At 62.7% G+C, this 17515-nt stretch overlaps 1 protein-coding gene across 1 annotated transcript in view; it reads right to left on the bottom strand.

The window, feature by feature from the left end:
- The window catches only part of VAV2 (vav guanine nucleotide exchange factor 2), a 160317-nt gene that overhangs the window by 75853 nt on the left and 66949 nt on the right, over positions 1 to 17515 (bottom strand). The gene's annotated exons all lie outside the window — the stretch shown is intronic.

Here is a 17515-nt window from a genome sequence, read left to right as displayed (position 1 = left end):
GTGCTAAATGTGCCGTGTCCGCTTGCTTAGGGCGGCTGGGCTCCCCCCTCCGCCCTCCCCACACCGGCTGTGAGCCGCTCGCTGGGCCTCGTCCTCACCCACACTACAGTCGGCCTCGTCGGGGCCACGGAGAGCCGTAGCACGCGACACGCTTACCAAGGGCTCACCCCACGCCCCTGTTCTGGAAGCCGCCGGATGCTTCACAACATGCTCACAGCAGGTGCTGACCCGGTTCACCAAGGGCCACACGGAGGCCCAGAGAGGTCAAGTGACGTGCCCCAGGTTCCCCAGCAGTGCCGACACAAACATCCAAGCGTGGTGCTCCTTCCGCGTGAGTCCCTCCTCTCCCTGTATGAGCACAGACACCAGTGCCCAGCTCCCTCAGAGGGTCAGGCGAAGGCAAACCAAGAGATCCAGGTCCAGGCTGCATGAGGGGACCCAAGCAGCATCTCCGCAGACCGACGGGCCCGCCCGGACGAAGGTTCTGTCGTGCTCAGCGATGCACAGCAGCAACTCCTTCTCCGGCTGCCCCCGACCCCCACGTCCTGTCCTGCGACCCAGGGCCCTCCTGTCTCCCAGCCTCAAGGGCCCCAAGACTGGGACTCCACGGGTTCTTACAGGCAGGGAAGAGGTTCCTCAGGCGATTACGGGTAAACTGAGGCAGGGAACGGGAGGCCGCGGCCCCAGAGCACAAAGTCATCAAGCAGAACACACACGAAGCCGCTGGTGATTCGCTGCGGGATTTCCGGGGCCCCTGCTGCACCAGACACCCCACCCCGAGGAAGGAGAAGCAAGACTCAACCTGGAGACCTCCCTGAGTCAGGGTGCGTGAGCCCATCTGTGCGTGTGCAGTGGTACGTGTGCAAGAGTGTGTGCAAGACAGTGTGTGCACTGCACGCTGCGCGTGTAGCCCGTGTGTGTCCGGGGACAAGGAACGTGAACAGGGCCCGGGAGGACCACCCGCTGAATTCACAGACACCCGCTGCCGGCTGCCGGCTACCCTGGGACCCCAGCTCACGGGCCTCTGAACCCTCACACGCTACAAGGCCGGGCCAGCCTAGCACGTTCGGGAGACTGGGAAACTGAGGCAAGGTCTCTGGCCTAAAGCTCCCCGCTGAGACACATTCCACAGGCTGCCTTCTAGGCCGCTCTCCCTCCAGCCGCAATTTTTTTAGGGGGAGGGAAGACCTAAGCCACAGCGAAGGCCCCTTCTCGGGAGGCGACAGGCCTGCCTCGGCCAAGGCATCAAGTGCTGTGGTGGGTCCTCTGGTACCTGGTCACACGCTGGGGCCTGGGGCCTGGCAGTCAGGAATCCACAGAACGGCGGGGGCCCTCTGCGGCTTCCCAGACGGGACTCCGGGGGCTCGCGGCGCAGCCGGCCCGGCCGAGGCCCCGAGCTCATGTGCAAGCCAGGGCCTGTCCCAAGCAGCGAGCAAGCAGGCTTTGCTCCTTCTCTTGGCGGTTGTGAGCTCTCGGTGTTTAGGGCGAACGGCCATTCGAGCGCCGTTGCTGCGTGTGACAGAAGTGAGCAATGTCGGGGCCTGGAGGCTTTGGGCACACACACCTTGCCCTCCCGCGCCCCCGTGGCCGATGGCCTTTATCACCTGCCCGATCGTCCCCGGCCGGCTAGACACAGGCCAGGCTCCTGCCGGTAGAGCCCCGCCCCCCCGCCCCGCCCCAGCCATCCGTCGGCACCGTTGCGGGGACGAAGCCCGTTCCTGCCCTGGAACACGGTGCTTGCCACACAGGCGAGCCGCAGGCTGAGGGGAGATGCCGCAGAGGAGTGTCCCGGCGGCAGGGCACGGGTCCCGGTGCATCCCACACGCTGCGGTCCGCGCACACGGATGCGCACGGCAGCCTCGGCCCCCTGCGCGCACACACTCTGCTCCGGGCTGGAACCTGTCATCCACGGGGTGAGGGACTCAGCTCCGGGGTCCCGTCCAGCCAGAGGCAGCTCCTTATGTGGGGTTCCACGTGGCCCTCTCTGTCGGAGGGGACGGTCCCTGCGTGCGCCCAGGCCAAGGGCCCTGGCTGGCGTGTCTATAGGAAGGGGAGTGCCCCGGCAGGACCCCCCCCACGGAACCCTGCTGCGGTGACTGAAGGCAGGGGCAGCTGGGAGCAGGTGTGGGGGCCCCTGTCGTGGGGTCAGACGTGGGGTGGCAGCAGTCCCACACGGGAAGACAGGGTATAGGGCGCACCTGCCTTCAGGGGAAGCGAGGCCCCTGTGTGGCTCCCATGTCACCCTGGCCAGGTGGCTCCACCCCAGGACGGAGGGGCCGGGCCACGATCAAAACCTCCCAGCCCACAGCCCCTCTGGCTCTTCTGAAAGCATAAATGTCAAATGATGACATTTTACCAACTTTTATCTGCACTTCTCGCCTGTAACCCAGTTAACGGATGGAACGAACACATATGCAGTGTCTCCCCCTCCCCACATCCGCCGGCTCTAGCCTTTGGGTTCAGCAATCCACCAACCACGTCGCCGGAACGTGTGCACGGGGCAGGGCAGGGGGTGACAGCAGAAAGACGTGTCCACGGAGGGCCAGTCCCACGCGGAGGAGCCACAAGCACCCCCAGTGAAGGTGTAAGGAGCAGAGGTGACAGCCAGGAGGACAGCAGCTGGAGTGCAGGGTGTGCACGCTGGGTGGGCAGCTTCGCTCTGTCCCCACCCAGCCGCGGCCCGCTCTGACCCCGGGCTCTCCACCGGGTCTCATCAGGGCGCACAGACTCCCCAACACCAGCAGCCGATCAGCTTCCCGCGCTCGCTGGCGGAGTTTCAGAACAACAACAACCCCCCAGGTCCACCCCCCGGAAGGCTCTGGAGTGGAAGAGAGCGGGGCCCGGAATCTGCTTCTCTTTAAGGCCCCGCGGGGCCCAGATGTGGGGCTTGGGTCAGAAACACAACAGCACAGACTCGGTCAAGGTGTTTAGAAGGGCAAGGAGGGTGCCCCGGAAGTCCACCTCGGGCCAGCATGCAGTCACTGAAAGGGGACACGGGTGGACTGGACAGACGAGCCGGGTGGGCAGCAGGGACTTCCGGGGAAAGGACAAGTGGTCTGGACCCCAGGAAGCTAAAGGGGAACCCAGGGCAGAGCAGTAACCAGTGCGGACCGAGCCGAGCCGAGAGTTCCAGATCGGGGCTCCCAGGACCTCTGCCACGGGGGGGCCCAGGGCCTCCCCTCACGAGGCTCATCCGGCTGGACCCCGAGGGTCCCCGAACCAGGGCAGCACTCCATGCTGAGCCTGAAGCTTCAGCGTATCGCCCTGCCCAGGTATGGAGAGGTGGGCGGGCAGCCCGCAGGACGTGTCCCCGAGGGGCCACCAGCAAATCCTCCCAGGAAGGGCAGTGGGAACCCTCCCGCTCTTCCCGCCAGAAGAAGAAAGCCCCTGCTGCTCTACGGGCATGGAGGAGACGCTCAGCTTCCGCGCTGGGATGCGTGGGACATTTCAGCTCCAGAGCTGTTCCCGCAGCAACTTACGAACGCCAACCAACCCGGCAGCAGCCTGACCGCCCGGCACCAGCATCCAGGGCACAGAAAGGCAAGCGCGCCCACACGAGGGCACCTGAGCCGCCAGCTAAACTGACGTTGTAGGAGGAGATCAGCTCACATAAAACACACTCGTGATCCCTTAGGTGAAAAAAACAGGTTACGAAACACGTACAATTGATAGAGTCTAGTTTTTAAAATTCTATACGGCCGGGGGACCAGGGTGGTTCAGGCCGTGAAGCGTCTGCCTTCGGTTCAGGTCATGATCCCGGGGCTGTGGGATCGAGCCCCGCGTCTGGGCTCCCTGTTCTATAGAACAGTCTGCTTCTCCCTCTGCTCCCCTACGCATCCTCTGGCTCGTGTTCTCTCTCACTTCCACGCTCTCTCTCTCAAATAAATTTTTAAAATTTAAGATTATAAACCGCTTAAAAGGGCCAGGCAGAAATGAAGAAAATGTAGGCAGTGACTGGGTGTCTTTGTGCAGTCTGCCTCCTGCTCTCCCTTGTCTTTGTGCAGTCTGCCTCCTGTTCTTCCTTGGCTATTATATGACAATTTCCTACAATGTAGAGTAGGAACAAATGTTATTTTTGAAAAAAAAAGTCTACTGACGTCCATCCCAACTGCCACCCCCCAGGTGCAGACCTTCCCTCAGTCCTCCTGTCACTAAAATATGCTAGTCAGACCAAAAGGCTCGGACTCTGGGCCCCGTGGTGGAAACACAGGATAGGTTTACTCTCATCACACCATGGCCATCACAAACTGGTCAGAAGACACCACTCTCCCACCCCCATCCAGAGCGCACAGCGGCGAGCCCCCCATTCGAGCCGTAGCCAGCAGGATGCCAGTCAGGTCCCTCACTCTTGTGAAACTGAGGGGCACCGGACACAGGACCTCCTAGAAACGTATCAGCACATGAAGCTGCATCTTTGAACTTTATATTCCAAGTACCTGCCACACGGATGTCACCTGGCAAATGCTGATGTGGTCAGATAGCTGGATGGATGGGTGGACGGATGGACGGATGAACGGATGGATGGACAGGTGGAGGGGGCTGGATGCATGAAAGATGGATGGATGGGAGGGAGGGAGGGAGGACAGTGGACAGATGGACGGGTGGACAGATGGACGGAGGTGGGAGTGAATGGATGGAGGTGCCGATGAACGGGTGAGCACATGGGTGCGTGTGTGGGTGAGCAGGTGAGTGTGTCGGTAATTGGACGGGTGGGAGGATGAGTGGATGGGCAGGTCGGTGGACAGGTAGACAGACAGACGTGGGAATGAAAGGATGGGTGTGGGGGGCGAAGGGGCGGACAGCGTGAGAGTATGTGGGTGGGCGGGCGGATGAGCAGACAGAAGGTAGATGGACACACGGAACCCGTAGCAAAGGTTCCAAAGAGAACCTGCCTCCGGGAGCACCTGGGCGGCTCAGTCCGTGAAGTGTCGACCCTTGATTGTGGCTCAGGTCGGGATCCCAGGGCCATGGGATGGGGCTCCATACTCAGCATGGGGTCTGCTTCACAGTCTCTCTCTCCCTTCCTCTCCCTCTGCCTCTCTTTCCCCCACCTCCAAATAAATAAATTTTTAGAAAAGAGAGAGAAAGACCTGCCTCCCAACCCCCACCCTCCACCGTCGACATGAGCCGGCATTTGGGCATGGACCGTTAGGCGCTCAGTTAAACACAACAGACGCTACTCCTGTACACTATGCGCCCCCCACCCCCGACTCCCCATTATCAGATGCAGACCCTGGGACTGGATTAGAATGAGGACCTTGTCCCGGGTCACCCAGCAATCAGTGGCCAACTGAGGAACTACACCCAGATCTGCACGACCCAGACCTGCGTTTCTACCTAGCGCCCCACCCCCAGGGGCCCGCAGTCGGGCACAAAACCACACACCCCTTCTTCCGGGCCTGGCTGGACCACAGCTTCCAGCCTCTCCTGCAGTATCTGAGGTCCACCCCGTGGATGGGCAGACGTCAAGCGGGTCACTTGAAACCTCCCGCTCCTGGGTAGCCTCGAAACATCCATGTTAGAGGTGGTGAAGCCACCATCAGCCGGGGCCCCTGAAGGTCTTCCAGGGGCAGAGGCCGTACACGCACACACACGCATGCACGCGCACACACACACGCGTATCCGCACACGCACACACGTGCCCTCTGCCCACCTAAAGGTTCGCCGTCTCCCAGGGGAGCCAACACCGCACCTCACCTCTCTCCACCGCAACTCACAACACGAACCACGGTTTCTTGTGTGTGTTTTGCTTTAAAGCCTTTACGATCCTGAACACGAAAGACCAACGTCCTCCAGGAGATGAGCTTGTTATGTGGAAACAGTATTTCTTCACAAGTGAAAAATCAATACCCCTCAGAACGAAGGCTTCTCTGCTAACGCGCGCCATAAAAAAGGCGGGTGTGAGGAGCTGACAAACGTCTCCGTGAAGAAACAAGGACACACGGGCAGTAGGGACGGCTCGCGCGGGAACCACAGTAAGGGACCGTGTCTGTCCTAGCATTCAGCTGGCACGGACCCCGGGAAAGCCCACGGTCCTCCGTGGAGAGGCACGGGCAGGAATGATCGAGAAGAACAACAAAGAGGGATACAAGCCGGCCTTTAAGAGGGGCTTTGTGCCGGCGAGGAGGTTTGCAATCGCAGGCCAGCGCCCGGGGCCCCTGCGACCCCGCCAGCTCGCAGACGCTGTGCGGATCAGGAGGGCACCGGGTCCCACGGCTCTCGCTGCCGCTAGGAGTCGAGGAGCAGGAGTCACGCGCTCCGGGCTCAAGCCGCAGACCTTCCTTATCGGCCACTCGCACACGTCTGGAAAACACACACACATGCGCACACACACACACGCGCGCGGCTCCGTGGGGCCAAACGGCAAGATTGTGAGCCTCATTTAATCACGTTGCCCGGGAAACCCCCCGTCTGCCTGGGAGATCTACAGCGAACACGGCTGCACGTTTCGAAGCAAATCATCGTGAACTGCTTTCCCTGGCCCAGCCCCGGCCCGGCCCTTCTGATTTCTCCTTTTTTCACGTCGAGAGCAACGTCAGAAAAGCCTCCGCGCCGGTGCCTTCAGAATGAGCGGCCGCCGAGGCGGGATCCAACACGCCAGGCGAGCCGTCACCGCCCCGGGTTCGAGGCCTGCCCCGGGGAGGAGCCGGCGGATCAGAAGCAGGTGGGAAGCAGGGCCACTTGTCGGCCGCTGTGCTCTGCGCCAGGCGGTGGCAGCACGGGAGCACCTGGCAGATGGGGCTCCTGGGGGGGTTGGGGGGGCAGGCAGGACGGCCAAAGGTCCAGAAGAAAACTGCCACTCGCTGGAGCCAGTGACATGTGGCAGCTCTGGAGGGGGATGCATGGAAGGAGGGTTGGAGCTCAAAAGCGATTTTGGAGGAAAGAGAATATACATATATTTTTTAGAAAGGAGAGTCTACAGACCCTTGGGCCAGGGGAGAGTCTGCAGACCCTTGGGCCCTGGCCCTTTCCTTTCCTGAGCTTGAACCCGGGCTTCCCGGTGATCTGAAACAAACCCCAATTCTAGCTGCACGTCCTCAGTCTCCACGCGGGCAGATCAAGACCTCACGTGCACGCGGGGCAGGCCCTCCCGAGGCTCGGGGACCGGCAGCCTGCTTCCTCATGCCTTGTACTCTGTAGGCGCCGAAGGCCGTAATACATACGGATGGAGAGATGGACGGATGGACGGGTGATCGGTCTGAACCGAACTCGCATATTACGCGCCCCCTTGTGCCGGGCACATTGCAGGAGTCACCGTGGTTAAGGTGCAGTCACGAGTAAACCACAGAGAGCCGCAAACCAGGGCAAAATGGCAGGGATGAGGGATCAAGCGCTAAGACTGCCACTGACTATTTGAGCCACTTTTCTCTAGGCCTCAGTTTCCCGATCTGTGAACTAAGGGAAACACACCACATGCTGCCACCATCCCTTGCTGGGCTCACTGCAGGCATCACTCATCAATCACAGTGCAGGCATCACTCATCAATCACAGTGCAGGCATCACTCATCCATCACAGTGCTCCTCCTGCTGAAGCCACAGGCAGCCTCTGAAATGCTCTCTGTGCTCAGGGCCAGTGCCGCCTGTCGGAGAGCTCTGGCATGCCAGGAGAGACCTGAGTCCACCCCAAGAAGCACCTGGACCTGGCCGTCTCAAGAGTCCCTCTGGGTGCTACCTACTGTCCCTGATCGGAAACATCGGGTCAAAGGCTCCGTGGTCACTGGGCAGGGAGAGGCATGATCTTTAGCTGTTCCAGACTGGGAAAGTCTGCAGGAATCCGTCAGGGAAACTTAAAATCTTTAGTGGAAGAAACTTAGCGACCACCTGGCCCAGATTCTCACTTGATGGGGGGGAAGCTAAACCCGGAGAGGAAGTTGTCCGTGGTCTACAAGGGCCGCCCGGGGACTCCAGGCAGAGCCTGCCTAGAGACGGAGCTGCCACCTGGCACTCCAGGCTTTGCTCTCGGTGGCAGACCTCCGTTAACCACGACGGCTGCGTATCTGGTCCTCTCCCGGGTTCGTTTCATTTCAGTCCCTCGAACCCCCACGAAACGCTCCTGCTGTTCCTCCCGTTTTAAGCAAGAGAACTGAGGCCTGGGGACTCGCAGCAGACCAGCAGGGACCTGAGACAGACTCGGCTCATGCCTCCGGCTCTGGGACCCCAGCTCTCTCTGCCCCCACCGCGCCCCCGATGGGGCAGCTCTGGACGGAGGTCGGCAGCGGCGGGCAGGGTCAGGTGGGGCCAGCAAGCCCGTGCAACCAGGACGGGAGCTCCGGGGAGCTGGCGGGGTGGGCTGGCGGCGGGCCACTCACCGTCTGTGAATGCACACTCACTCGTGCCCCTGGCACACCCTGCAGCTGCGGGAGAGCAGAGACCTGCCTCCCCCCCCACCGCCAGACAGATAAAAGGGATGAAGGCATGTCACAGAGAAGCCACAAGCAGCAACACGTCTCCCCTCGGATCCTGGCGAAGCCACGAAACAAGAACCCCTTCTGCTGCGCAGTGGTATGAATCACTGCCCAAAGGTACAAGAATCCCCGCGGCCCAGCCGCCCTGCCCCGGGTCTCAGATGCCAACGGCATTACAAACACCACAGGGGAGAGCAGGAAGGAGCCCTGGTCCCACGTGGAAACCTCACCCTGTCTGCAAGGCTCTGACTCCAAGTTTCCCTTCCCTCTTCCCTGTAGCAGAGATGGCGAGCCAAGGCTCAGAGAGCAAGCATCTACACAGCCTGCTCCTCGAGAGGGCCCCCCGCCGCATCAGCCCACGCCAGCCTCTGCCCGTTAGCACTGGCCATGTCCCACCCGGGCACACGTGCCCACGATGGCGTGGGGTCAGGACCGCCATCCCCACTTCCCAGAGGAAACCAAAGCCCAGACAGGCTGGGGACCTCACGCGTCACGACACAACCAGAGGCAGTCCCAGGACTGAAGCTGGCATTGGACTCGGCCCTTTCTAAGCACTGTCCGCACTCCCATGAGGAAAACGCCTCCCGCCTTATGTTTAAAGAGTTGCCAGAAATGAGGAATGGACTCTGGTTTTCCCTCACCGTCCTGAGTGCCTGGAACCAGTCCTGGGGACACCCGGAGCCGGGAAGTGGCCGTCCTCCGTGTGCATTCCCAAGGGACGCCAAGCCGCAGCCCACAAAGGCTGGGATCCGCATGCCCTGGGCGCTCGCAGTGTTTGCCGCCCCACCTGCCAATCCCAGAGTCACGGCCCAGGAGCAGAGCTCAGAGCACAACACCCACCAGAACCACCTTGAATGAGCTGACGCTAACGTAAGCCTGAGTCCTGACCTGGAGCCCGAGTCTTGACTGTGAGACTGATCCCCAACCACAAACCTAAGCCCTGACCATGGGCCTAACCCTGACCGTGAGCCTGCGTCCTAATCATGAGCCTGAGCCCTGACCACAACCTGACCCTTGACTGTGCACCTAAGCCCTCACAACAGCCTGAGTCCTGACCGTGAGCCCAAGTCCTAATCACGAGCCTGAGTCCGGATCACGAGCCCGGCACGGGGCCCAGAAGGTACCTCTCACTAACTCACTCAATCCTCCACCACCCAAAGGAGTCTGTGTCCCCGCGCCCCTTGTCAAAGGAGAAAACGGGGGATCGAAGCGGTCACGGTGGCAGAGACGGTCAAGACCCTGGACGGCCTGATCCGCGCCCGCAGTGCTCAAAGCGGAAGCCTCCAGGAGAACCGCCCGCCTGCCGCGGGGGCCTCGTCCCGGATCCCCTCCCGCAGCGTTCCCGGCTCAGCTGCCCGGGTTGGGGCCTTCACCCTCGGTCCAGCCCAGCTTGCGGACGGGGGAGACGCGACAGCAGCCACTACCTGGAGCGGGCCGGCGCCTTCCAGAGTTCCCTCGCTGCCTCCCTGATTAATGGCCACTCTAACGGGCGTAGGAGCAAAAACCGTCTGTCTTACACCACGGCTGTAATTTCTCAGCGTGCACACTTACCTCTAAAGCGGTCACTTAGTGACCCGGTTATTAAGTGCAAGTACACAGCGCACGGAGCAAGGAGACTCTCCCGTCGGCTCGCTCTCGCCAGCCCCTCGCTCTGGGGCCGGAGCGCCCCGGACAGCCCCCCCGCAAGTACTTTCTCCCCAGCTGATAGCAAGGGAGGGCTCCTGGGTGTCTGGACACCCCAGCAGAGCCCCGGGCGGGGGGCACCTCCACCGGCCTCCGAAGGAGGGGGAGCGGGCTCAGGCTGGGTCAGGGCCAGGGTCAGCACGGCCGCAGCCCCCCACCTACGTGAGGACCCCCTCAGGCAGCCCCCGCACAACAGGACAAGCCACAAATCTAAACATTTTCCGTCGTGAAAGGCCTGTGGGTGAGCGTTTCTGGAAAGACGGGACACGGCTGAGGATCAGAGTCCTCCGAGCCTGACAGCCGTGGGGCGCCGCCCTCCCCAGCCACGGAAGGGAAGGGGAGGGCAGCTCGGTCCGTGTCCTCCCCTGTGAAGCCCCACGTGGTGAGGAGACCCCACGAATCCACGCCCCGTGGCTTCACCCCACCTTGTTCTCGTTCCGGCCCCTCCTGGGGCAGCAAAGGCCCTGCTCCCGCCGCCACATCTCCGTGGCTGCCGCAGACAGTGGTCCACCTCTGCGGCGGACTGGACGTCTGTGCCCCCCACACGCCTGTGTTCGAGCCCTCACCCCAGTGCGAGGGAATCAGGAGGTGGGTGTTTGGGGTGATCAGGACACGGGGTGGGGCCCCCGAGGGCAAGACCAGTGCCGCTTTGGAAGAGACACAGAAGAATGATCTCTCCCTGCCCAAGAGCTCGCAGTGAGAAGGCCGCCACTCACAAACCAGGGAGGGCCTCACGGACCCCAACCCTCCTGGTACCTGGCCGGACGTCCAGGCTCCAGACACGTGAGAAATCACATCTGCTGTTGCAGCGTCTGGTCCGTGGGACGTTTGTTACGCAGCAGCCGCCGCTGACCGACACAACCTCAAAGAGGCAGCCCCTGCCCGCCTGCCCGCCATCAGCCCTGCTAGGATCCCCAGGAAGCCACACCTCGGGAGACTTCCTGCTGCCCAGAGCAGGAGCCCCTGCCTGGGCCAAGGCCCCGGAGGTGGGGGCCGGTGGGGGGAGGACCAAAGGTGGCAGCTGGCTGCTGGGTGTGGAGCCCTCTCCTTCCTCCCTTTGCATGGTGGGAATTCAGCCTCCGACGCCTGCAGGAGGGAGCGGGGGAGTCTCTCCCCCCACCCAGGAGTCCGCTGCATGCCTGCCCCATCTCAGGGCAGCCTGTGGCCCCTGCCTCCCAGAGGGTGCAGAGCCCAGTCTGACATCACCAAACCTGGCTCTGCGTCCAGCTGCAGACGGCCCCCTGGCCCTGGGCCCTGCCCTGTACCGTGGGGATGAGTGGCCCCCAGCGAGGGGCTCTCACCTCCTCACCTGTGTGTTCAGTAATGTTAGGTGAGCAGCTAGGTCCCAAGTACTGGGGACGAGAGGCCAGAGGTGGCTCCCAGAGCACTGTGTGCTCAACACTCTAGGGCAAAGGGCCGAGGAGCCAAGGGGCGGAGGTCCTGACTGAGCGGGGGCATCAGGGAAGACTCCCTGGAGGAGGTGTCCCTCGACCTGCGGGATGAACAGGAGCTCAGCTGGGTGAGGGGCCAGTGTGTGTCAAAGAGGTGGCGCATGCATATTGGCTCAGCATAAAGGAGGGCAGCCGTCCCACAACACGGCCTCAGGGGTGGCCCCAGGGCCCTGCCTTGGCCGTCAGAGCATGCTCTCCTTTCTGAAGCCGTATCGGCCCAAACCCCACTACCCTGTGTCTGGACGCCCGATTTGTGTGACGCTAGCCCTCACCAGGAAAAAGCTGAAAGCGATTGTTTTCTCTTGTGCACCGTGTCTCCACAAACAGATGGAAAACAGCTGCAGACAAAGCTCCAGGTCGCTTCTGAGAAAGGGGGCTCGTCCTGATTCCAGCTTCATCCGGGCCCGTCACGGGACTTCCCGCACCCGTCACCTCATGGTTGTTTCCGATCTAAGAGTAGAGTTCGAAGGTCCCTTTGCCCAAAGCAGATTCTCCGCGAGCACAGGAGAAAGGGTGCGTAACAAGCAGCCGCCCGAGGCAGAGGAGAAGGCCGAGTGATGGGGCCTGGGGCGGGGACGGCCAGGTGCAGAGCCCCCGCGGCCTACACTGCCAGGCTGTGGCCCCTTCCCCCACCTGGCCGGGCATCAGGGCCGTGGCAGGGGAAGCGTAGGGCGGCCTTCTCCAGCTCCAGCAGGAATCTCATCCTTAAAACTGTCAAAGGGGAGGGCCGCCAACTGCCACAGCCCAGAGGAGCCCCAAGGGACACGATGACGAGAGGTAACGTGGGGACCTGATGAGATCCTGGCCGAGGGTTCCCCCTCGTCACCAAGCCTGAGAGGGCCAGCAGCCCATCTGGGCCCATGGCCCAGAGTGAACGAGCCCAGTTCTGAACCGGGCCACCAGCTCGTCCCATCCACGGCGCAGCTGGGAGAATTACTTCCATCAAAGCAGTGCCGAGACACGGGACTCCGGAACACGGTGGGACTGAGGCTTCTGCAAGCCCGGCGCGGCCTGCCTACAGCTGAGCGTGTGCTGGGTCTCCCGGGACCTGCGAGGCCCTTCCTGAGGGGAACGGAACCTGCCAGCAGGACCCCCCAGCTCAGCGGCTCCGGGGAGCACAGCCTGGGGGACACGGTTCTCCACTCTGCGGGTTCACGCTGCAGCTCGAGTCTCCAAGCGCTCTTGAAATTCTCCTTCAACGGTTTTCCCCGGAGGTGCTGGTGGAGACGGCGGGTGGAGGTGAGGGACCGCAGGACCCCCAGCTGGACGCAGGAGCGGGGAGAAAGCAGGAGGGAGACCACAGCCAGGGGAGCCCCAGCCTCCTCACACAGCCCCTCTAGGATGCGCACGTGGGGCAGGGGGTAGATGTGGTCGGACTGGGATTGCAGGACCCCCTAAGGGGCCCGGACCTCACCGTGGAGGTCACCAGGGAGGCGCAGGGTGGATGCGGCGTGGAAGAGAGACGCAGGGCAAGGCCAGCCTCGGCCGCCCGCCACGAGCACCGCCCAGTCATCCTGCGTCCCGCCAAGAGCACTGCCCAGTCAGCCTGCGTCCCGCGCTCTGCACATGACTACAGGCTCCCCAAGGGTGAGCATCCTGTCCACTCTGTCTTCAGAGCCCCCAAGGGCAGCCCTGTCGTGCCTCGCACAAAGGACAGGTCATCTGAACACACTGCTGTGACGGCCAACGAAGGTCCGTACTATGTCTGAGGGTCCCCAAAACTCACGCCCGTCCCAAAACCTCAGGTGGGGGCCTGATTCAGAGAAAGGACCACTGCAGATAAGATGAGTTAAGACAACGGCCACCCAAAAGCGCAGGGTCCCACGCCTGGTGGCGCAGTCAGTCAAGCCCCGGACTCTTGACTTCGCTCAGATCATGATCTCAGGGTCAAGAGATCGAACCCTGCGTGGGCTTCAAGCTCAGCTCCGAGTCTGCTTGTCCCTCTCCTTCTGCTCCTCGCCCCCCAACTCTCTCTCTCTCTCAAATAAATCAAATCTTAAAAAAAAAAAAATGTCCCAAGGTGACACTCATGGACCCTGGGACCACCCCCCCCCAACAGCAGAGGGCAGTCAGTGACCGAGGCAGGGCTCCCACGGAGGTGACAGTCAAGGCCCAGACAGACAGCACATCACGGTGACCCAGAACATCAGTTCAGCTTTTCCTGGAGGCCCCTGGCACCCCAGGTTCGAGCCGCACCCCCACATCTGGTCTGTGCTGGGCCCGGCCCCACAGTAACTCCCCTTCCCCGGGAACATCTCCCTTGGCAGCATCCCTGCACCCCCTCCCCTCCACTCTCTGCGGATCCTTCCCCAAGTCGCGGGGCGGGACGGCCCCAAGTTTGCCAATGCCCGGACGTTCACACACGACACGCCTCCGGCAGACGGACCCTTCGTCGTCTGCTCAGTTTACGCTCCCCTCGTGATCTGAAACGAGTCCTGGTGACGGATAATGCCACTCGGTGCAAAGTCAATGCAGAACCCGGAGACATCCGGTGGGGAGACGGCGTGCCCCGCCCAGGAGCACAGCGGAGGCAGAGGCTAACGGGCATGAGCGACGGGAGGGGGAGAGGGAACAGCAGAGTCAGCTCGGGGGAGCACAGAGCCAGCTGTGGACCAGCTGCAGGAGCTCAGGCACCTACGAATTCACAGGAACATACCGGAACAATGCGGTGACACCAGCGACCCGCTCAGTGGACGCCTGCCACCTCCAGACAAGGCAGGCAGGCTGCCGGGCGGGCTGGGCCTCACTGGAGCGGTCCACCAGGGCCCGGGCTGCAGCTGGGGAGTGAGCCCCCCGTCACCCAGAGGTATGTAATACATTGGTGCAAGCATCGTACAGGTGATCAGACGAGAAGACTTCCCAGGTTGTGCTCCTGTGAAGGTCAAGGGCACCCCGAACCCTCACCGCAGGCCCGCGGACCACCGACAACGTGGTGGCAAACTGATTCTGGCAGCTGTTGTGGACGAGGCGAGAGAGAAGTCAAAATGAACGTCGACACCAGTGACCACACGCGCGCACGCACACACACGCGTGCACGCACACACACGTACACACACAACAGCGCCAGCAAGGGAGCTCAGAGAGCACAAGGCAGCATAAGCAGGTTACACGTCCCCTCCGTGCACCTGCTCTGCGCTCCCCCGGTCGGCAGCGCCCTCCCCTGCCCCCTGGCCCGGCCCCAGCTTCCTGCAAGATGCCCCTCGAAGCTCACGCATCAGGTCCCTTCTGCCCTCCCTGGAGCCTGCCGACCACCCCTGCCGCGTCCCCCCAACCCCCTCCCTGCACTCCGGATTGACTCGCGCAGCCACCACCCTGCAGGGTGCAGTGGGACCCCCGGGCGCTGGACAGAGGCGGGCCACGTCCGTCTCACCCCCCAGCTGCTTACCTGGGCGGGGGGCCCAGCGGGGTTACTAACAACTCACCGAGCTGTCCGCTTACGACAAAGGGAATACTTCAAAAGAAGTTTATGTTAAAAAAAGAAAAAAATCCTCTAGCTTCAAGTCTAGAGACTCTGCAGACATTGAATTGTCTTTATGACTTGGGAAACACACAGCTCCGGGCCTCCGATGAACGGACGGCCAGGGAGGGGACGGAACTGCCCACGGGCTGGGCGGCCGGGTCGCTCAGGGCCGCCCGGGGGGCCTGCCAGCAGGGGCGCCTCGCCTCCCCGTCCCGGTGCAGCCGAAGGAGCACAAGGGCGACCGGACGGGGCGGGGGATGGTCCGCAGCACGTACCCACACTTGCAGGGACCCCCTTCTTCCAGAAGGGGCCTCGTCCACCTCGGGCCCACTGACTGCCCGAGGTGCCCAGGGTGACAGGCAGAGGCGGGATGACTCAGGTCTTCCAGAAGCTTCTCTGCAGAGGCTGGGAAGCCACAGCCGTTTGCATCCACTGCGGAAGTCTCTTCTGAACCTGGGAGCCCGTTCCGCTGGGGGTGGCCCAGCCACGGGGAAGGCACGTGGGCCCAGCCGGTCCACCAGCCGCGGGAGTACCCGCACCGCCTAGCCCCTGCTTCTCCCCTGCAATTTCAAGGCCTGATGTTCAGGCCTCCCTGTCCGCAGGCTAGCAGGTAGAGTTCGCTCGGACCTCGTCAATTCCCCCAAACAAGTCTGGATTGAGGGCACCGGCTCCCCAGCGACTCCCGCCAGCCCACCGTGAGCTCCACGGGAGTCCCGCAAAGTCGTGCAGCACGAGGAGTATGGGAGGACCTCTCCCCATGCCCGCGGGCACCGTGCCCAGGTCGCTCATCCCAGGGGAGCAGGTCAGATGTGACCCAGGACGGCATGGCCCTTGAGCAACACCCGACCTTCCCCCGTGTCTCCCCCCGCCCCCCACAGCCATCTGACGGCTGAGAAACAAGCGGCCTTCATGAGCCATCACCCCATGATGCTTGGGAGCCCCGAGGTGCCAGCAAGCACGGGCCGCCCGCTGCCCCGACCTCCCGAGGCACAGGGACCCAGCGCGAGGCTCTGACCTGCGGCTTTCCTCCAGCCTCCGATGAGCTGCCCTGAATGTCTTGTCACCTTCCAAAGAGACTCTGTACCTCGGGCAACTCACTCCGTGTCCATGCCACCCGCCGGCCAAGGCAGTGCCGAGACGGGCCTCGCACAGACTGCAGATCCGCAAGTGCCCGACCGCCCTCCCCAGAGCTGCCCGGCTAACAGGGTCACATGGGCCTGGGACCCTGGCCTGTACCCTGCTTTCCTGCTGCCTGGCTCGGAGGCTCCCCTCTTTCCGAGGCTGGGCTCTCAGGGCCCAGGGGAGGCAGCAGCCCCCCCCCGGGCCCACGCTTGACCCAGCAGGAGATGCCAGGTCGGCTGGATGAACAGACGAGCTGGCGTTGTGCCAGGATTCCTACCAGGCCCAGGACTCTCGGCGCAGGCTCCCAGGTGAGGAGCCAGCAAGGAGGGGCCCCATCACCCACGGCCGGCAGCATAGCTGCCATCCGTCTCCCGTCCCCACGTCCCAGCACCAGCCTGGACCAGAAGGGGGAATCTCGAGGAAAGCACACAGGCTGGGGCTTCCTGCTAAACCCCCCGCCCCCCAAGCCCTCCATGCAGAGGGCACTGTCTGGTCCCCCTTAGCGTGGCCGAGTCAGATTCAGAACGGCCCTGCAGTGACCCGGCTAGAAAGCAGACGATCCGGGACTCAGACCCTGGTCTGTCTGAGCTCTGGCCAGGGCCCAGCCTGGGCCTGACTGTGGCCGAGAGGCAGCCCCAGACGCCAAGACCCCGTGTCCCCTCTCCCCTCTGTGCCTGGGCCCGGTGTTGGGGTCTGCAAGGGCCAAGGGGCCGGTGGGTACAGACAAGGAAACCGGACACCGTGGGAAGCGAGGAAGAGCCAACAGGGCTCCGAGGGGAGCCGCAGGCACGGTACATCCCCCTTGGAAAAGTTCATCCTCTGTGGGCCACGCGCTGGTCTAGATCCTGGTGGATCCGTGAGCAGCTCTCAGCCCCTGGAGATGAATTCCCCAAGTTATAGAGCCTGTTTTCATGCAAATAGCCCAGGAAATCTGTTGGCATCTTGGAGCCACCTGGCTTGGGGCAGGGGGCAACACAGAGGTGAGGTCAGGCTTCCAAAAATGCAGAGGCCAGTTTAGGGGCTGGCCTGCCCTGCAGACCCCAAGAGGACAGGATGTCCTATGGAGGATGGGCTCTGGTGGGGACTGGGGTGGGGGGGGGGCACGGATGATGGGGGACACCAAGGCAGGTGCTGAGGACCCTGGGGCCTGTTTCTCTCTTCCCCAGCGCCCGGAGGTGAGGGTGCTCAACCAAGAGGGGGTTTCTGGGGCTCAGGCCCGCTCAGAGGAGAGCCAGCAGGTAACCTCCCAGCAGGGACCAAGGACAGCAGACCCAGCACTGAAGTCACACCCTCCTTTGGGGAGGGGAGGGAAGGGCGGGAGCCGGGTAGGGCCCATCTGCCAGGCCCATTCTTCTGGAAGTGACCTCTCCGCCCCACAGAGCCCTCCGAGATT

This window comes from Martes martes, assembly GCF_963455335.1.
Source record: "Martes martes genome assembly, chromosome: 12".
In the NCBI taxonomy this organism is placed as follows: Eukaryota; Metazoa; Chordata; class Mammalia; order Carnivora; family Mustelidae; genus Martes; species Martes martes.
The sequence above is the reverse complement of the archived record's forward strand: the minus strand, read 5'-3'. Positions and strand labels throughout refer to the sequence as shown.